Source organism: Erythrolamprus reginae, chromosome 2, assembly GCF_031021105.1.
Source record: "Erythrolamprus reginae isolate rEryReg1 chromosome 2, rEryReg1.hap1, whole genome shotgun sequence".
NCBI lineage: Eukaryota > Metazoa > Chordata > Lepidosauria > Squamata > Dipsadidae > Erythrolamprus > Erythrolamprus reginae.
In genome coordinates this window covers 351,354,835-351,375,794 of record NC_091951.1, presented here as the reverse complement: position 1 = coordinate 351,375,794, position 20,960 = coordinate 351,354,835, and the positions used below count along the sequence as shown (strand labels likewise).

At 43.9% G+C, this 20,960-nt stretch overlaps 1 protein-coding gene across 1 annotated transcript in view; it reads right to left on the bottom strand.

Annotated features, from left to right (window-relative positions):
• The window catches only part of CELF4 (CUGBP Elav-like family member 4), a 794,292-nt gene that overhangs the window by 302,338 nt on the left and 470,994 nt on the right, over positions 1–20,960 (bottom strand). The window lies entirely within an intron of this gene.

Sequence of the window (20,960 nt, the reverse complement as noted above, 5' to 3'; positions counted from 1 at the left end):
TCACTAGAAGAGTCCTCTACTCCTCCTCCTGCAACAAAATACCTTTAAAAAAAAAATTAATAGAGTTGAAAGGGACCGTTAGGTCATCGAGTCCAACCCCCTGCCTGAGCAGGAAACCCTACAGCACCCCAGCCAAATGTAAGTCCAATCTCCTCTTGAAGGTGTCCAGAGTTGGGGAGTTCACCACCTCCCCTGGCAGGCAGTTCCATTGGTTGATCGCTCTGACCGTCAGGAAGTTCTTCCTTATTTCCAGGTTGAATCTCTCCTTGGTCAGCTTCCAACCATTGTTCCTCGTCCGGCCCTCTGGTGCCCTGGGGAATAAAGAGACCCCCTCCTCACCGTGGCAACCCCTCAAGTATCTGTAAACTGCTATCATGTCCCCTCTAGACCTTCTTTTTTCTAGGCTGTCCATGCCCAGTTCTCTCAATCTCTCTTCGTAAGTCTTGGTTTCGAGTCCCCTAATCATTTTGGTTGCTCTTTTTTGCACCTTCTCCAGAGTTTCGATGTCTTTTTTGTAGTGAGGTGACCAAAATTGGATGCAGTACTCCAGGTGGGGTCTGACCAGGGCATAGTAGAGTGGTATTAGTACTTCCCTGGTCTTGGAGCGTATTCCTCTGTTGATGCAGCTTAGGATTGAGTTGGCTTTTTTGGCTGCTGCTGCACATTGCTGACTCATGTTTAGTTGATTGTCCACCAAGACTCCAAGATCTCTTTCGCAGTCACTACTGCTGAGTGGGGTATCTCCCAGGCTGTATGTATGTCTAGGGTTCTAGACTTGAATTAGACAATTAGACAATTAGACTTGAATTAGACCAGTGTTTCCCAACCTTGGCAACTTGAAGATATTTGGACTTCAACTCCCAGAATTCCACAGCCAGCATTTGCTGGCTGTGGAATTCTGGGAGTTGAAGTCCAAATATCTTCAAGTTGCCAAGGTTGGGAAACACTGAATTAGACAATTAGACAATTTTCAACTACATGGCCTCCAATCTGGTCTAAATGTAGTTCATGAAATCATATACCCAAATGTCCTTCCTGTTAATGACTATTTTATCTTCAGCCGCAGCAATACACAAACACGTAACAGATTCAAACTCAATCTAACCTGCTCCAAACTGAACTGCAGAAAATACAACTTCAGCAACAGAGTGATCAGTGCCTGGAATGTATCCCCTGGCTCTTTGGATTTTCCCCAAACCCCAAAAACTTTAATCTTAGACTGTCTACAGTCGACCTCTCCCCATTTCTAAGAGGTCTGTAAGGGGCGTGCATACCATCCCTGTCCTACTGTCCACTTTTATCGTTACTTTTTACTTATGTTACCTTTTTAAAAGTATCTTTATTATTCACATTGAAAAAATACAGGAAAAAAGACCACAAAACAGACATAAAGAAGAACAAAACCAAAACATGACCTATAATCTCACACTACTCACCAGAGCCTACAAAACTTTTGCCAGACCCATCCTAGACTACTGCTCATCTGTCTGGAACCCATACCACATCTCAGACATCAACACCCTTGAAAATGTCCAAAGATATTTCACCAGAAGAGCCCTTCACTCCTCCACTCGAAACAGAATATCCTACGAAAATAGACTAACAATCCTGGGCCTAGAACTACGGCGCCTAAAACATGACTTGAGTATTGCCCACAAGATCATATGCTGCAACGTCCTACCGGCCAATGACTACTTCAGCTTCAACCGCAACAACACAAGAGCACGCAACAGATTCAAACTTAATACGAACCGCTCCAAACTTGACTGTAAAAAATATGATTTCAACAATCGAGTTATCGAAGCGTGGAACTCATTACCGGACTCAATTGTGTCAACACCCAACACTTCTCCCTTAGACTCTCCACGATTGACCTCTCCAGGTTCCTAAGAGGCCAGTAAGGGGCGTACATAAGTGCACTGGTGTGCCTTTCGTCCCCTGTCCAATTGTCTTTCCTTTCTTTCACCTATCTTATATATTCTCTTCCTTTCATATATCCTCTCCTCTAAGTTCACCTTCTCCCTTATATATATTACCACATGTCTATTTTTCTTCCTATGTATCTGTGTATTGGACAAATGAATAAATAAAATAAATAAAATACAAACATATAAATAATGTCATTCATAGTTGCAGTTGTATCTTGAACACTCAACGATTTACACACTTGCCAACCTATTGCTATAGCTTTCTAATTTTAATTTTGCTTTATCAGCCTACTAATTTCACGTTTACATTTCTATGTTCTATATCATTACCTGAATCTTGATCTTTGTTGATTTATCACCCAAGTCATGAATCCAAAATTAATTGCTAAACAACAATTTTGTTTTATATACCGAATACATAAAAGGAATAACAAGATTGCTGACAATTTTGTCACCTGTATACTTTCAAATTTTGAAAGATTTGACTACGTTATGGATATTTAAGCTTTTAAATTTTTTTTTTGATTGACCCAATCATACGTTTATGCGAACTACTACCATCCTATATGTTGTGGTTAGCTCTGGCCCAGCTCCTGCCCCAATGAATGTGCAGGGGGATGTGGGGGGGACATCCACATGCCGCAGGCCTGTTTTGCTCCCGATGGAATCTGCCGACAAAGCCTCCTCTGACCAAGGTAGCGTGAGTGACAGGGAAGAGGGGAGTTTGGCAGACAGCCCAGGAGGAGATCAATCATCTGTATCATCCTTGGATTTTGAACAAGAATTAATGACACATCCACGCATGCGTAGAGTGATGCATAGGAGACAACAACTGAAGGATTATTACAAGAGAAAATGAGGCCACCTGTGGTTGGGTGGGGCTCCAATAATTAGGACTGCTGCTATAAATAGCAGCATATGGGTTTGGCCGTTGTGAAAGAGTATCTGATCGCAGTTTTTCAGGAGTCGTGTGTTGCTGATTTCTGGACTTTGTTTGTTGATTTTTCACGCCTTTGAAACCAAAGCAGAGCACCGTGTGTGTGTGTGTGTGTCTCACTTTGTTGGAAGAAGAAGGGGTGTGAAGTTTCTTCACAGCTGCTAGCTAAGTACTTAATGACTGCTTAAGTGAAATTGTACAGACTACCTGGTTGTTTTGGGACGAGTGCTCTTTGCAATACAAAAAGAGTGTTTAGTTTATTTTGAATTTTGTGATAAAGAACATTGTTTTGAATTTTCAAATGTGTGTTTGTCTGAAATGTATACCCTTGAATTTTTGGGAGGCTCCTACCAGAGAGCCCGGCAGAACACTATACATGCTTGACAAACAAACAAACAAACAAACAAGCTCCCTGCACAAACAGGAAACTTCATATCATTGCAGACAAATGGTTGCCTTCTTAAAAACCTCTGAGTAGTCACTGGGTTGGGGTTACTGGTATCCACCTTCTAAAGAGTAATACTCTCTCTTCTGATCAACATTGGACTGGCTTATCTCCAGCAGCAGGAAATCTAAATATAGGAAAGTGAACCCAAGAACAAGAGGGTGCAATCTGAGGTTAGTTGGGGGAAAGATCAGAAGCAACGTGAGAAAATATTATTTTACTGAAAGAGTAGTAGATGCTTGGAACAAACTTCCAGCAGACGTGGTTGGTAAAACCACATGAACTGAATTTAAACATGCCTGGAATGAACATAGATCCATCCTAAGATAAAATACAGGAAATAGTATAAGGGCAGACTAGATGGACCATGAGGTCTTTTTTTCTGCCGTCAATCTTCTATGTTTCTATGTTTCTATTTCTATGTCAGATGATTTATGTTTTCCAATATGAGAGCATCTCTCTCTCTCTCTCATCGGTTGTTGACCATTTGTCCACCAGATGGCTCTGTCTGCTGTGGAAGACAGAAATAGGAAGAAAATTTTGGGAAGGAGGAAGTTGTCTTCCCTATGGTATAATTCCTTCCCACCAGAGATGGTCCTGATCCTGTTGAGGGTCCTCTACCTGACATTTTAGTCACCACAATGCAAAAAGGATGTTGAGACTCTAGAAAAAGTGCAGAGAAGAGCAACAAAGAGGATTAGGGGACTGGAGGCTGAAACATATGAAGAACGGTTGCAGGAACTGGGCATGGCTAGTTGAATGAAAAGAAGGACTATGGGGAGGCACGATAGCAGTGATCCAATATCTCAGGGGTTGCCACAAAGAAGAGGGAGTCAAGCTATTCTCCAAAGCACCTGAGGGTAGAACAAGAAGCAATGGGTGGAAACTAATCAAGGAGAGAAGCAACTTAGAACTAAGGAGAAATCTCCTGACAGTGAGAACAATCTGTGGAGCTACCTGCCTCCAGAAGTTGTGAATGCTCCAACACTGGAAGATTTTAAGAAGATATTGGATAACGTTTGTCTGAAGTAGTGTAGGGTTTCCTGTTTAAGCAGGAATTGGATTAGAAGACCTTCAGGATCCTTCTCCTCCTCTTCCTTCTCCTTCTCCTCTCTCCTTCTAGTAATGATGATGTCCCCTAGTTGGCTGATGAAACATGTACAGGAAAGCTACCAAGCTCAGAGACCACCAAGGACCCCATAGTTCTCCTCCTTCCCCTACTCTTCCTCCTCCTCCTCCTTCCCACAACCCCCCTCTCTTCTAGCACTGATGACGTCCCCTAGTTGGGTAATGAAACATCTGCAGGAAAGCTACCAAGCTCAGAGACCACCAAGGACCCCATAGTTCTCCTCCTTCGCCTACTCTTCCTCCTCCTCCTCCTCCTTCCCACAAACCCCCTCTCTTCTAGCACTGATGACATCCCCTAGTTGGGTAATGAAACATCTGCAGGAAAGCTACCAAGCTTAGAGAGCACCAAGGATGTCATAGTTTTCCTCCTCCTCCTCCTCCTCCTCCTCCTCTCCATATCCCCCCTCTCTTCTAGCACTGTTGATGTTAGTTTATTTATTTATTTATTTATTTATTCATTCATTCATTCATTCATTCATTTATCAGATTTGTATGCCGCCCCTCTCCGCAGACTCGGGGCGGCTCACATCAATAATAATACAATGTAAACAAATCTAATATTTAAGTTAATTTAAAACCCCAATTTAAAAACCAATCATACACACTAACATACCATGCATAAATTTCATAAGCCTAGGGGGAGGGAAAGTCTCAATTCCCCCATGCCTGACGACAGAGGTGGGTTTTAAGGAGCTTACGAAAGTTGGGCCATGAAATGTCTCCCAGAAAACCAGGGAGCACCAAGGACTCCCTCCTTTCAACCTTGAGCCACAAATATTCTCCTTTATTGAAAATTAAAATCGAGATCTGCTTGGAAAGAGAAGTAACACATTGGGAGGGAAGAAACGGGCTGCAACTAGTTATACGGGTTGAACCATGGCACATCCAAAAGTATTTTAATAAACTTCGGAGTCCAGTCCCTGAACTCAAACTGGCCTTAACCCCCTTCAGCGATCTTCTTTAAATTTTTGTAACTTCTAGAAAAAAAGGCTCAAAGGAGGATAAGGTTTCCTCTCTGATACTTTTACTACAAAGAAACTTCCTCCTTTAATCTCTAGAGAGGTTCACGGACCGAGTCAGGCAAACTGGTCCCTGGGGCTTGAGTATCTTTAATTCTATTTCCACAAAGAAGACATTTTTTTGCTAACTAGGACAAAGTAATAGTCCCATCCCCAATCCAAATACAGTAATACCTCATCTTACAAACCTAATTGGTTCCCAGGGGAGGTTCGTAAGGCAAAAAGTTCGTAAGACAAAACATTGTTTCCCATAGGAAACAATGTAAAATGAATTAATGCATGCAAGAAAAAAATATGCAAAAAACCTCCGCCGCCCGACTGTCACCTTTTGAAACAGCCGGGTGCTTCTCAGCGTTCTCCCAATGCTGAACCCGGAAGTTCGGCAAAAGTTCGGGTTCGGGTGGCTGTCGAGAAGCCCCGCCGCGTGGTTGTCGCCTTTTGAAACAGCTGGGGGGCTTCTCGGCGTTCTCCTGAACGCTGAACCCAGAAGTTCAACAAACGTTTGGGGTCAGCATTCGGGTTCAGGAGGACACTGAGAAGCCCCACTGTCCGGCTGTTAGCTTTTCAAAAGAGCTGCGGAGCTGTCGAGCCGGTCGGGAGGCTGGAAAGGAGGTGGGGAATCCCAATAGGGAATTCCATGGGCGGAGCTTTGACGTCACAAAGACGAACCTGGAATTTCGGCAAAAGTTCGGGTTTGGCGTTCAGGTTCAGGAGGATGCCGAGAAGCCCCTTGGCTGTTTCAAAAAGCGACAGCCGGGCGGCGGGGCTTCTCGGCGGCCACCCAAACACGAACTTTTGCCGAACTTCCGTGTTCGGCGTTTGGGCAGTGGGTTCGTAAGATGGAAAAAGTTCAGAAGAAGAGGCAAAAAATTTCCAAACCCTGGGTTCGTATCTCGGATTGTTCGTATGGCGAGGGGTTCGTATCACAAGGTACCACTGTACATGGTTAACAGTAATGGGCTGCTGCCCCCATGGGGAGGGGTGAGGCACCATGGGGGAAGTAAGTTTATGTCCTATTTATTGAATACCTAATAGTTTTTTTTTATTGTCCTTCCTTCTCTAGTACCTTAGTAGGGTCCTTAATTACTTTTAAAATAGAAAAATAATTAAATAGTATGCTTTTACCCATAAACGCTTTAATCATTTTAATCAATAACTAGAACTAAACTTTTAGAGCAATGAAAGAAAATTGAGCTACTTGCCTAATCTGTTATCCTACTGAACCTTTGTGGGTTCAGTACAAAACTTTAAAATGTTACTGTGCTTCTGAACAAATCTTGCTGTCTGTCTTTTGTCCTTTTGGTGGCTATTCAAATAATGGGACTTCATCAACTGAAAAAGTGTCCAAGCACCTATTTGAACATGTCTCTTGGTTGGTAAGCCACTCCCGCCCAGTCACATGACCTTTAAGCCACCCCTGGTCACATGATCGTAAAGCCACTCCCACAGGGTCACATGGCTGGCAAGCCACTCCTACCTGATCACATGGTCATCAAGCCACACCCACACAACAAGCCACACCCATAGTGTGATAGTAAAATTTTTGGCAGCCGTTCGCTTCGACTCTTTCCTCTTTCTTGCAGCTCCTCAAATACTGGAAGTCTGCTCCCATGTCCCTTCACTAATTCTTCTTTTCTGTAGACTAACCAAACCCAAATCCTGCAACCGTTCTTTGTATGTTTTAGCCTCCAGGCCTTTAATCATGTTAGTTCCTCTTGAATTATATATATATATTGGATATTTTGAATGTATATGCTGCCCAGCTCAGTTATGGCTACTCTGGTGTGGCTACCAAAATTATTCTCCGTTTCTGGTATCTCTGCATTCTGTTTTCCTGCCCAAACAGGCTGCTAAAATATGTATCACATCCTTTAGTCATTAAAACATGGGAGAGAAACCATTAACTTTAGATTTGAATGCAAACGTTGGCTCGGTCTATGTGTGCAGTTTTTGTGAGCCGAAATACGGTCATGCGGCCGATATCTCTCTTTTCCAAATGTTACAGTGCCATTCCCCAATTCTGATTTTGATTTTTTTTTAAAAGGGGGGGGGAGGGAATTGTGCATGTTCACATACTGATAGGGAGAAGGTCCTGCTACAAGATTGCATTATGTAAAGTTGGTATTATTCAAATACCGCCGTGCTCCTATCAAAGGGGGGGGGAGTTACACGGCGGTGTGTAGAATGGTTGGGAAGACAGAACAGGAGATTAATTTTTTTATTCAATCTTCTTTTCACTTCCTATGTGAATATGCAAATCTCTGGAGAAGTTTGGTGTAGCGGTTATGGCACGTGGCTAGAAACTGGAGGCTGGTGAGTTCTAGTTTTGGTTTAGGCATGAAAGCCACTGGGTGACATTGGGCCTATCGCCAGGAGATGGAGAATTCCAGTCCATTCTTAGGCAGAAGGTCAGCTGGGTGACTTTGGGCCAGGGTCACAGATTACTCCACAGTCGTCGTCCTCGTCCTCCTCCTCTTTCTCTTCCTCCTCCTCTTCCTCCTCCTCTTCCTCCTCCTTGTCTTCCTCCTCCTCCTCGTCTTCCTCTTCCTCCTTCTCATCTTCCTCCTCCTCCTTCTCCTCTTCCTCATCCTTGTCCTCCTCTTCCTCCTCCTCTTCCTCCTCCTCCTTGTCTTCCTCCTCCTCCTCCTTGTCTTCCTCCTCCTCCTCTTCCTCCTCCTCCTTGTCTTCCTCCTCCTCCTCCTTGTCTTCCTCCTCTTCCTCCTCCTTGTCTCTGCAAATCCCCACCTTTCTAGCACTGATGATTTATTTATTTATTTATTACTTAGATTTGTATGCCGCCCCTCTCCGAAGACTCGGGGCGGCTCACAACATGTAGAAACAAATCATAAGCAATCAGACAAATTTAAAATATTTAAACATTTAAAAACCCCATATGCTAACAGACACACACAGAGACATACCATGCATAAATTAAACGTGCCCAGGGGGAGATGTTTCAGTTCCCCCATGCCTGACGGCAAAGGTGGGTTTTAAGGAGTTTACGGAAGGCATGAAGAGTAGGGGCAGTTCTAATCTCCAGGGGGAGTTGGTTCCAGAGGGCCGGTGCCGCCACAGAGAAGGCTCTTCCCCTGGGGCCCGCCAACCGACATTGTTTAGTTGACGGGACCCGGAGAAGGCCCACTCTGTGGGACCTAATCGGTCGCTGGGATTCGTGCGGCAGGAGGCGGTCTCGGAGATATTCTGGTCCGATGCCATGAAGGGCTTTAAAGGTCATAACCAACACTTTGAATTGTGACCGGAAATTGATCGGCAGCCAATGCAGACTGCGGAGTGATGGTGAAACATGGGCATACCTAGGTAGGCCCATGACTGCTCTCGCAGCTGCATTTTGCACGATCTGAAGTTTCCGAACACTTTTTAAAGGTAGCCCCATGTAGAGAGCATTACAGTAGTCGAACCTCGAGGTGATGAGGGCATGAGTGACTGTGAGCAATGAGTCCCGGTCCAGATAGGGCCGCAACTGGTGCACCAGGCGAACCTGGGCAAACGCCCCCCTCGCCACAGCTGAAAGATGTTGTTCTAATGTGAGCTGTGGATCGAGGAGGACGCCCAAGTTGCAGACCCTCTCTGAGGGGGTCAATAATTCCCCCCCCAGGGTGATGGACGGACAGATGGGATTGTCCTTGGGAGGCAAAACCCACAGCCACTCCGTCTTATCCGGGTTGAGCTTGAGTCTGTTGACACCCATCCAGGCCCCAACAGCCTCCAGGCACCGGCACATCACTTCCACCGCTTCGTTGACTGGGCATGGGGTGGAGATGTAAAGCTGGGTATCATCCGCATATTGATGATACCTCACCCCATGTCCTTGGATGTTACTCAGTTGGATCACGAAACGTCTGCAAGAAAACAATCAAGCTCAGAGAGGACCAAGGACCCCACAGTCCTCTTTCACCTTCTCCTCCTTATTAATTAATTAATTAATTAATTAATTAACTAACTAACTAACTAACTAACTAACTAACTAACTAACTAACTAATTTATTTATTTATTTATTTTATGTGTTTGTTTGTTTGTTTGTTTTGTCACGTACGTATTGGTGGTATACAAAGATATAATAATATTTATATATATGATACTAGTAATAGAGGAACATTAGGACAGGGGATGGAAGGCATGCTGGTGCACTTATAGACACCCCTTACTGACCTCTTAGGAATCGGGAGAGGTCAATAGTTGATAGTCTAAGGGTAAAGTTTTGGGGGTTAGGTGATGATACTACAATGTCAGGTACTGAGTTCCATGCATCAACTACTGGGTTACTAAAGTTGTATTTCCTGCAGTCAAGTTTAGAACGGTTTACTTTAAGTTTGTATCTGTTATGTGCTCATATGTTGTTGTGTTTGAAGCTGAAGTAGTCGTTGACAGGAAGGACGTTGTAGCAGATGATTTTATGAGCTATGCTAAGGTCGTGTTTAAAACAACATAGTTTTAAGCTTTTTAAACCTTGGATTATAAATCTAGTCCCGTCGGGTATTCTGTTGCGAGTGGAGGAGTTGAGGGTTCTTCTGGTAAAGTATCTCTGGACATTTTCTAGAGTGTTTATGTCCGATATGCGGTCTGAGTTTCAGACAAATGAGCTGCATTCAAGGATCGATCTGGTGAAAGTTTTGTATGCTCTGGTTAGTAGTGTGAGATTACTGGAGCAGAAGCTACGTAAGATTAAGTTAACAACGCTTGAAGCCTTTTTGGCGATGTTGTTGCAATGGGCTTTGGCACTTAGGCCATTTGGTATGAGTATTCCAAAGTCCTCCTCCTTTTCATCCTCTTCTAACTAACACACTGTCAGGAGGTTTCTAGGTTGCTTCTATTCTTAATTAGTTTCCATCCATTGCTTTTTGTCCTGCCTTGTGCCTTGGAGGAATAAGTGGACTCTCTTTCACTTTGCAGCGGAAGGAAAGAAGGAAAGAAAGAAAGAAGGAAAGAAAGAAAGGAAAGAAAGAAGGAAAGAAAGAAAGAAAGAAAGAAAGAAGGAAGGAAAGAAAGAAAGAAAGAAAGAAAGAAAGACAGACAGACAGAAAGAAAGAAAGAAAGAAAGAAAGAAAGAAAGAAAGAAAGAAAGAAAGAAAGAAAGAAGATATTTGGAGCACGGAAATACCCACAATTTCTCTGTTACCTCTAAATGCCAGGGATTCTTTATTTTATTTTATTTTTTATAAGAAAACTTTCAAATCCACTCTCACATTAATGTCATCTTATTCACGCAGCCTCGAAGGAGCTCATCCTTAAATCCAGCCGAATTATAATAATCAGGAGGGGGGAAATTCAAACGAGTTACTTTCATTCCTGGGTCCCCTTTGGATGGAGGATGTGCCTAAAATTTTATGTGTTTAGTTAAGAGCCAGCTCCTTCTGATATCCCCTGCGGTGAGCAGATGCCAAGACCTGCGATTTAAAAAGCTGACAACTATTGTTCAAAGAGAGTTCACGACTGGGATGCTTGCTGAGAGGTAGGTAGAGATAGAGAGACAGTGTAATAGATGGAGAGAGATGGAGAGATGGAAATATAGATATAATAGCTATAGATACAGATATACAGATGAAGGTCTTGGCAGATTCGGGGTTTTTATTTTATTTTATTTTATTTTATTTTATTTTATTTTATTTTATTTTATTTTATTTTATTTTATTTTATTTTATTTTATTTTATTTTATTTTATTTTATTTTATTTTATTTTATTTTATTTTATTTTATTTTATTTTATTTTATTTTATTTTATTTTATTTTATTTTATTTTATTTTAATTTAATTTAATTTAATTTATTTTAATTTATTTTAATTTTATTTTTTTTATTTTTTTTATTTTATTTTATTTTATTTTATTTTATTTTAATTTATTTTAATTCATTTATTTATTTATTTATTTATTCATTCATTCATTCATTCATTCATTCATTCATTCATTCATTCATTCATTCATTTATTTATTTATTTATTTACTGGATTTGTATGCCGCCCCTCTCCGCAGACTCGGGGCGGCTAACAACAGTAATAAAACAGCATATAAGAATAATCCAATACTAAAAACAGTTAAAAACCCATTATTATAAAAACCAATCATACATACAGACATACCATGCATAAAATTGTAAAGGCCTAGGGGGAAAGAATACCTCAGTTCCCCCATGCCTGGTGGCAGAGGTGGGTTTTAAGCAGCTTACAAAAGGTTCCAGAGGGCCGGGGCCGCCACAGAGAAGGCTCTTCCCCTGGGCCCCGCCAAGCGACATTGTTTGGTTGACGGGACCCGGAGAAGACCCACTCTGTTGGGACCTAACTGGTCGCTGGGATTCGTGCAGCAGAAGGCGATCCCTGAGATAGTCTGGTCCGGTGCCATGAAGGGCTTTATAGGTCATAACCAACACTTTGAATTGTGACCGGAAACTGATCGGCAACCAATGCAGACTGCGGAGTGTTGGTGTGACATGGGGATATTTGGGAAAGCCCATGATTGCTCTCGCAGCTGCATTCTGCACAATCTGAAGTTTCCGAACACTTTTCAAAGGTAGCCCCATGTAGAGAGCGTTACCGTAGTCGAGCCTCGAGGTGATGAGGGCATGAGTGATTGTGAGCAGTGACCCCCAGTCCAAATAGGGTCGCAACTGGTGCACCAGGCGAACCTGGGCAAACGCCCCCCTCGCCACAGCTGAAAGGTGTTTCTCTAATGTGAGCTGTGGATCGAGGAGGACGCCCAAGTTTCGAACCCTCTCTGAGGGGGTCAATGATTCTCCCCTCAGGGTGATGGACGGACAGATGGAATTGTCCTTGGGAGGCAAGACCCACAGCCACTCCGTCTTGTCTGGGTTGAGGTTGAGTTTGTTTTCCCATGTAAGTTGTCAGAGATTCCCAAATATGCCAAGAATCTTCCTACCTGTACCTGTGAAAGTCTACAAACACACACACACACTCTCTCTCTCTGCCTTACAAGGCAAAGGCTGTAAGTTCAAATCCCAGTGAAGATATGGCTAGCTGATGAAGCCAGAAAAAAGGCCGAAATAGATCTATCCTAGTCTCCCTTAATTTTCAAATTCAGCAAAAATATGTGACATATACAGAATATAGTTTGTTGGCTATGAATAAATTAATTAACTGCCTTGGAAATGACCCTGGTTTGGCCCGAGAGGCAAAAGGAAGCATTAAACTCCTCCCATATCCTGAGTTTGTGATCTGGTCATGTGTTTATGGTGTGTGTCAGTTTGCTTTATGTGGGTGTCGGAGGGGGGTGCAGCAGTTGGAGACACCACTGCAGTTTGGCTTCTGGGTGGTGTTTGTATTTTGTCTGTAGGGTGGGTGTGGGTTTCGGTCTGGTGAGGGTGATTGGTGGTGGCGTCCTGTGTTGTTCTGGGTTCGGTGTCAGTATACAAAGTATACAAATACACACAAACACACAATTTCAACTCCTATTTTAATAAAACCCTATTGTTCCAAACTGGCAGATTTTGCCGCCGTCTTTCCTTCCCGTGGAAATGGGACCTTGAGCCAAAGCAGATCAAATTGGTGAGACGTGACAGGTGAGGCTGGGATTCTTAGATTCAGATGCAAAGTTTGTCGCGACGTCTTTAAATATATTCCAAATCCCAAAGCAGGTCCCTCCTGTGACAAAGGAGTGAAGGGAGGGAGGGGGGCTTTTTGGGGTGGGGGAGAAATGCAAGGAATGTAAATGAATTCTCTAATCTCTGTCTTATTTCATTTTCCCTGGATGATACAGGACAGGTATCAGAGGTGGTGTGTGTGTGTATCGATTTAATAATAATAATAATAATAATAATAATAATAATAATAACAACAAGAACAACAACAGCAATAATAATATATTAGATTTGTATGCCGCCCCTCTCTGCAGACTCCTCGAGCAAATAGTTGGGAAGATAACAAGATATTTTGGGACATCCCATGAGAATGTACTGCAAAATGTGGGCCACTCATTTTTTAAAATATATATTTTTAGACTAGCATATAAGAGTTCAAAGGGACCTTGAAGGTCTTCTAGTCAAACCCCCTGCTTGGCAGGAAAACCTATATCAGGGATGGCTAACCCTTTGGGCAACAAGTGCAGAAACTGCACTTCCTTCCTTCCTTCCTTCCTCCATTTCCCCTCCCTCTCTCATCTTCCTTCGCCCCTCCTTCTTTCCCATCCATCCATCCATCCATCCACCAGCCCACTTTTTCTCCTGCACTTTCTCTTCCCTCCCTCCTTCCTTCTTTCCCTCCGCCCTCTTGCATCAAAACCCAGCTTCCCTGACGTAATCCGGGACCCTCTTCTCTCCAGGAGCCTCGCTTGATGAATGAAGCCTTCGCAAATGTCTCTTCCATATGCCAAATCTAACCAGGGGCTACAGCGTGCATCCGTGACACACTTTTAAGAGTTATTTCCATATGGCTGCTCCCCAGCTAGGAGAGGGGGAGAGAGAAAGAGAGGGAGAGAGAAAGAAATAGAGAAAGAGAAAGAGAGATAGACAGACAGAGAAAGAAAAAGAGAGAAAGAGAGAGAGAGAAAAAGAGATAGAGACAGAGAAAGAGAGATAGAGACAGACAAAGAAAAAGAGAGAAAGAGAGAGAGAAAGAGACAAAGAGAGAAAGAGACAAAGATAGATAGATAGATAGATAGAGACAGAGAGAAAGAGAGAGAGAGACAGAGAAAGAGAGATAGAGATAGAGAGAGAGAAAGAGAGAAAGAGAGAGAGAAAGAGAGAGAGAGAAAGAGACAAAGATAGATAGATAGAGAGAGAGAGAGAGAGAAAGAGAGAGAGAGAGACAAAGAAAAAGAGAGAAAGAGAGCGAGAAAGAGACAAAGAGACAAAGATAGATAGATAGAGAGAGACAGAGAGAAATAGAGAGAGCAAGAGACACAGAGAGAAAGAGACAAAAAGAAAGAGAGAGAAAGAGACGGAGAGAAAGATAAAGAGAGGGAGAAAGAGAAAGGGACAGCAAGACACAGAGAAAGAGAGAGCAAGAGAAAGAGACAGTGAGAGAAAGAGAGACAAAGATACATAGAGAGAGAAAAAGAAAGCAAGACAAAGAGAATGAGACAGAGACAGAAAGAAAGAGAAAGAGACAGAGAGGGAGAAAGAGAAAGAGACATCAAGACAGAGAGAAAGAGAGAAAGCAAGAGGAGTGAGGGAAAGAGAGTCAGAGAGAGAAAAACAGAGCAAGAGCAAGAGACAGAGAGAAAGAGAGACACAGAGACTCAGACAGTAAGATATTTCTGGACTTTTTTTCCCAAGAACAAAAGCAGACTCCTGCCTAACCCCTTAGAAAAGCCATATTCTGTTTTAAACACCACCTTTACCTCCACTCGCTAACGTTATCGTGCAAAAAAGAAGCCCTCGCTCTGTGCTCGGCCTTCGAGACTAATGAGATGCTGAGCGTTGGAGGCAGCTCCTTTTGGGAGGGGTTCCGTATTTGGAAAGGTCTCTCCCAGGATGTCTACACCGCTGACCCCTTCAGATTTCCAAACCGTCTTTGGATTCTTATCTCTGGCGGCGGAATTAATTAAGAGGCGGCATTAGAATGCAAGCAGCCGCGCACGTCGTTTTTTGCTCAAGCCCACCACGGGATTGTCAGCTCCAAAGTTTTCAGCCTCCAACCCCAAACCATGCACCTCGGAGTCGTTTCAGCTATTTCTTGGCTGCCCTTAAAAGCAGCGTCTCTTTCTGGGTTTGGTGCCTGGATGGGTAGAACCAAGACGGAAAATGGAAGGCCTAATGAATCATTTCAAAGGGACACAGGATGGAAAGAATGGGAGTCTAGATTTGGGAAAAGGGGTCATGAGGTCCAGCTTCTTGTTCCTTTCCGTTCCTTTATGCTTCTTCCCTCTTCCTTTCCTTTCCGTTCCTTCCTTTCTTCCTTCCTTTTTTCCTTTCTCTTCCTCTTCTTTCTCCCGCCCTCCCTTCCTTTATCCTTTCCCCCCTTCTATTTCCCTCCTCACTTCCTTCCATTCCTCTTCCTTTCCTCCTTCCTTTTCTATTCCTCTTCCTCCTACTCTCCTTTCCTCCCTTTCCCACTTCTTTCTTTCTTTCTTTCCTACCTACCTTTATTCCTTCCCTCCCTCCATCCTTCCTCCCTTCCTTTCTTTCTTTCTCTCCCCCTCCCTCCGCTCCCTTCCCCTTTCTCTTCCTTTCCTCTTCCTCTTCCCTCCCTTCCTTTCCTCTTTCCTTCTCCTCTCTTCTTCTCCCCTCCCCCTCCCTTCACTTCTTTCCTTTTTTCCTTTCTTTCCTTCCTTTCCATTTTTTCCTCCTCCCCTCCCCTTCCCTTTCACCCTTCCTTCCTTCCTTCGTTCCTTCCTTCATTCCTTGCTTCCCTCCTTCCTCTCTCTCTCTCTCTGTCTTTCTCTCTGTCTTTCTTTATCTCTCTTTTCCCCCTATCTCTTTTCCCTTCTCTGTCTCTTTTTTGCTCTCTCCCACTTTGTGTGCTCTCTCTTTCTTCCCCTTCTTTCTTTCTTCCTTCCTTCCTTCCCTCCCTCCCTCCCTCTGTCTCTTTCATCTTTCCCCTCTCTCAATCTCTCTCTTTTGCGGGAAGGCAAAGAAGAGCATTTTCAGCTTTGCGAAGGCATCCAATGCTTTTGCGTCAAGAACAGAGCCAAGGCCAAGCCCAGGGCTTCAAAGGAGCTTTAAATGTCTCCAACTTGGTGTTTGTTTGCCGGATTTAACTCGGGCTGAGCTGATGTTGATCCTTTTGTGACCAGACAGGCAGCTCTGCTTTTTGTGCTGAGCACACCGGCTGCGTTTCAGAGATATAGCCGGGCTGTCACGGTGCCTCTGACACCTTCCCATTACACTAGCTAACACGTGGAGGTCAGGATTAGGAGCCTCACCTGTCTGACGCTCCAGTATAATCACTGGTGCCCCTCGTGCGCCATGAAGAGCTCCTCTGATCTGCCTGTCAACACCTTGACGAGCGGCTCAGAAACGTCAGCCAGAAATGACATTTTGGAGATGTTTTTGGAAGAGGAAGACAGATATGTTTCTCCAAGTCCTCTCTGGCCAAAAATGACCATTGATAATATCATTACACAGTGGCCCACCAATTGTCCATAGGGATCTTGAGCAGAAAGAGAAGGCAAGACCCTCCCTTTCCCTGGACCCCCAACAAATGGGACCCAAGGGAATCCTGCCTGCCTCAACCAGCATAGAGGCAGCACATGGACATCTGTTTCAATAACCACCTATGATACACTTGGCATCCATGAATCTGTCTAATCCTGCCTTGAAGCTCTCCAGGCTGACAGCTGTCACGACCTCTTCTGGAAGGGAATCCCATCAACCAAGAACCCTCTGGGTGAAGAAATATTTCCCTTGATTTGTCCTCACTTTCTTACCTATGAGTATTGTGTAGTATTGTGTGATAGAGAAAATAATTTTCCCTATCCACCTTTTCTATCCCATGCATGATTTTGTACACTGCGATCAAATCACCCCTTAAATGCCGTCATCTTTCAAGGCTGAAGAGACCAAGGTGTTGCAACCTGGTTTCATAAGGGAGGGGCTCCATTTCCTTGATCCTTGTAATCATGTGTTTCACCATGTGTTTGATGAACAACTTTGCTAAGTTATCTCTCTTCTTCCCTCACTTCCCCTCTTCTCCACCACTCTCTCCACCACACCCCACCACCACCTCACCTCTCCTCTCCCCTCATTTCCCATCCTCTCCTCTCTCTCTTAACCCCCAAACACACCACTCAAAACCCACCACCACTCCACTCTTTTCCATCCTCTCCTCTCTTTCCATCCTCTCCTCTCCTCTCTTTTCCACTCTCTCCTCTCCTCTCCTCTCTTTTCCACTCTCTCCTCTCCTCTCCTCTCTTTTCCACTCTCTCCTCTCCTCTCTTTTCCACTCTCTCCTCTCCTCTCTTTTCCATCCTCTCCTCTCCTCTCTTTTCCACTCTCTCCTCTCCTCTCTTTTCCACTCTCTCCTCTCCTCTCCCTCTCTTTTCCACTCTCTCCTCTCCTCTCTTTTCCACTCTCTCCTCTCCTCTCTTTTCCACTCTCTCCTCTCCTCTCTTTTCCACTCTCTCCTCTCCTCTCTTTTCCATCCTCTCCTCTCTTTTCCACTCTCTCCTCTCCTCTCTTTTCCATCCTCTCCTCTCCTCTCTTTTCCATCCTCTCCTCTCTTTTCCATCCTCTCCTCTCCTCTCTTTTCCATCCTCTCCTCTCTTTTCCACTCTCTCCTCTCTTCTCTTTTCCACTCTCTCCTCTCCTCTCTTTTCCATCCTCTCCTCTCCTCTCTTTTCCACTCTCTCCTCTCCTCTCTTTTCCACTCTCTCCTCTCCTCTCTTTTCCACTCTCTCCTCTCCTCTCTTTTCCACTCTCTCCTCTCCTCTCTTTTCCACTCTCTCCTCTCCTCTCTTTTCCACTCTCTCCTCTCCTCTCCTCTCTTTTCCACTCTCTCCTCTCCTCTCTTTTCCACTCTCTCCTCTCCTCTCTTTTCCATCCTCTCCTCTCCTCTCTTTTCCATCCTCTCCTCTCCTCTCTTTTCCACTCTCTCCTCTCCTCTCCTCTCTTTTCCACTCTCTCCTCTCCTCTCCTCTCTTTTCCACTCTCTCCTCTCCTCTCTTTTCCACTCTCTCCTCTCCTCTCTTTTCCACTCTCTCCTCTCCTCTCTTTTCCACTCTCTCCTCTCCTCTCCTCTCTTTTCCATCCTCTCCTCTCCTCTCTTTTCCATCCTCTCCTCTCTTTTCCACTCTCTCCTCTCCTCTCCTCTCTTTTCCATCCTCTCCTCTCCTCTCTTTTCCACTCTCTCCTCTCCTCTCTTTTCCACTCTCTCCTCTCCTCTCTTTTCCACTCTCTCCTCTCCTCTCTTTTCCACTCTCTCCTCTCCTCTCCTCTCTTTTCCATCCTCTCCTCTCCTCTCTTTTCCATCCTCTCCTCTCTTTTCCACTCTCTCCTCCCCTCTCTTTTCCATCCTCTCCTCTCTTTTCCATCCTCTCCTCTCCTCTCTTTTCCATCCTCTCCTCTCTTTTCCACTCTCTCCTCTCCTCTCTTTTCCATCCTCTCCTCTCTTTTCCATCCTCTCCTCTCCTCTCTTTTCCATCCTCTCCTCTCTTTTCCACTCTCTCCTCTCCTCTCTTTTCCATCCTCTCCTCTCTTTTCCATCCTCTCCTCTCCTCTCTTTTCCATCCTCTCCTCTCTTTTCCACTCTCTCCTCTCCTCTCTTTTCCACTCTCTCCTCTCCTCTCCTCTCTTTTTCATCCTCTCCTCTCCTCTCTTTTCCATCCTCTCCTCTCTTTTCCATCCTCTCCTCTCCTCTCTTTTCCACTCTCTCCTCTCCTCTCCTCTCTTTTCCATCCTTTCCTCTCCTCTCTTTTCCATCCTCTCCTCTCTTTTCCACTCCTCTCCTCTTTTCTCCTCCCCTCCCCCTCTCCACCATTTTTTGTTTTTAATATAAAACTAGGACATTTCTAGCATCTGTGGCTGCCTTCTAATTGCCAAAGCCCATAATTGCAGGCCTACTTATCCTCATATCAATCATCATCACCATCATAAATAAAACATTTGTGCTCCCAACTGTTTGGCAAAAAGTTCCCCTCGTAGGCTTCAAGGCATCCATCTGGATTGCACAGATTCTGCCCTATTGGAAGAGAAGGCGGCGCATGGCTTTCAATAAAGGGAGCGCATTTGGGGTTGATGTGCCATAAACCACAATACGGGCAGAGGGTTACAGTAGCCTTGGGTAATCACAGAAGGAGACGCCCCTGCCTCCTCATAAAGGAGCCATTATCCTAATGCACTCAAACCGTGGAGTTGACTCAACGCCTTTCCAAATTAATTGGGGCGACGAGACCGTAAATATATTATTTATGCACAAGGTAAACCTATCGACAAACAACTCCTGTATGTGTGCGTAGATCTATTGTGCAACCCAGCCTTTCTCAACTTGGCAACTTGAAGAGGAGTGGACTCCAAGACCCAGAATTCCCCAGCCAGTCCGTGATTGGCTGGGGAATTCTGGGAGTTGAGGTCCACACATTTTAAAGCATGTTGGCTGAGGAATTCTGGGAATTGAAGTCCATTTAGCTTAAAACATGCTTGATGGGGAAATCTGGGATTAGAAGTCCATCCATTATTTTTTTTGAATTTAAAAATATACTTTATTAATTTATTAAGAATGGGGAAGGGGAATGGGAATACAAAAAGAATAGGAGGGGTGCAAAAACAAGGAATCTTTTTACAGAATAACATATATAGATTGTTATATATCCATTTCAAACATTTATCTATAGATATTTATATTGTATTCAATATTCGTAAATACATAATCTCATATCTATTAAATATGTTAATTTAAGGATATAGTAGTGCTTTGATATATGTATTAAGAGATAGGTAAGATAATAGAAGTTTTGGATGGGGTAAGGGAGGGGGGTAGTACCTGCAAAGTAGCAGGCGTATGTATTTTGACAACTAAATTTTGGTTATATTTGTTAGGTTTTGTGTCCACCCATTTTAAAGCATGCTGGCTGGAGAATTCTGGGACTTGAAGTCCACCCTTTTTCAAACTGCTAAGGTTGAATAACATTGCTTTCATTTTTCTCATCACCAGAGAGTAATTTTTAGTGACTTCACAAATACCTAATGGAGGCGGAACCCTATCCGCTGCATGGTGTTTGAAGTTGAAATCCACACGTCATAGAAGACCCAACTTTGCTTACCCTTGGGCTAGCATAACATGGCTGAAACTCCCAAACATCAACTGAGTCCATTACAAAATGTTGAAGCTCCACCCCGAATTTCCCATCAGCCACCCTTATGGGGAGTGGTCAATACCTGTGGGGAGTGGTCAACAATTCCCTAGAGTTAACAAACTATGGACTACTTCCTTTTTCCATACAAGTATTCTTGTCTTTTTCTTAGTCTTCTAAAACAGGCATCTAACAAAGGCTCATGGTCTTCCTCCTCCTCCTCCAAGTCAGACTCTACTATCAGGATTAAGAATATCCCGAGGTAATGTCTCAATGCAGAAGGAAGGCCTACGTAGAGAATGCTGAGGCAATTAAGCATGCAGCAACCTCATCAGGTGAAAAGTATTTAAATATGCAAGAGCTCTCTCCTCTCTGCTGTTTGTTCTCACTCTCTCTCTGATATCTGATATCTGATCCTGCTCCGTGTGAAGTGTGCTCTGAAGTTGCTGTATTGATCTGTTGGTTCCTGTGAGTTATCGTAACTGAGATAGTTGTAGGGAGATACTAGTGAGATACTAGTGGGATGTATGTACAGTATAGTAAAGTAGAATACAGTTAGTGTAAATAATAAGTAAATATATTTTTCCAAGACTTCCTACTGCTGCTGTGTTTCATTAAAAACTTCAACTCCATATCTACTGCTCTGTGGCTGGCTGGTTGGGTTGGGTTGGTTAGCTTGTTGGGCTGGTTTGCTGCTTGGGCTGGCTAGCTTCCGAAAGTGCAGCTCTGATATCTACTGTCATTGGCATCTCTACCACCTCTGGTGGTCCTTCAGGTTCATCCAGGTCTATTTCTCCCTCACTCTCA